Raw genomic sequence first — 736 nt, 5'->3', positions numbered from 1 at the left:
AATATAGATTCTATGAACTTAGTTGTGAAGAGCAAAGTCGAGGTATTGGTATAAATATGAAATCAAGATAAGCCATTAACAATTATAAAAAGAATTTATAGATAGTTCATAATTCATATTGATATAAAAAAGAAGTCGAGGAATTCGCACTAACAAAACACAGAAATAAATACATGATCTCGTAATCATCTAAAGAAACTACTCAATTATATTCTAAAAAATGTAGTTTAGAATATAGTTTTAATCTTGTTTATTCTCCATAAATAATCACTAAAACCATGATAAAAAATGTTAAAAGCAATAATGCAAATATTTAATAGGGCAGAGAATCGGCATAAAATAAAAAGTGCATCCACTTTATCACTTATTTTATCATTCACATCTATCATAAAACTGTATCAAGATATATTATCTTGGAATTTGCGCATTATAAGGCATAAGGTATACTTATATCATTTAGGACATAGATAAATGGTTTTTAACTATTTTTATTGATTCTATATCATGGCTTCTATTTTATTTTTACCTCTCTGGACTATTTTTTGTTTTAGGCTAATATTTTTTTATTGTACTGTCTTGAGATACTAATATTAAAAAAATCGTGCTAAAATATATTTTACTTCTTTTTTATGATTATACTTTTGCCTTGAATATGTATATTTTTTTAGGCAATACTATATGTTTCAATATTAAACAGATTTAATAGCAATTTTTTCGATCATAGCTCTCTTAAAGT

The sequence above is a fragment of the Rhyacophila brunnea genome, unplaced genomic scaffold, assembly GCF_057557595.1.
Source record: "Rhyacophila brunnea isolate RB1 unplaced genomic scaffold, BYU_Rbru_1.0 scaffold_89, whole genome shotgun sequence".
Lineage (NCBI taxonomy): Eukaryota > Metazoa > Arthropoda > Insecta > Trichoptera > Rhyacophilidae > Rhyacophila > Rhyacophila brunnea.
This window is presented reverse-complemented; position numbering follows the sequence as displayed.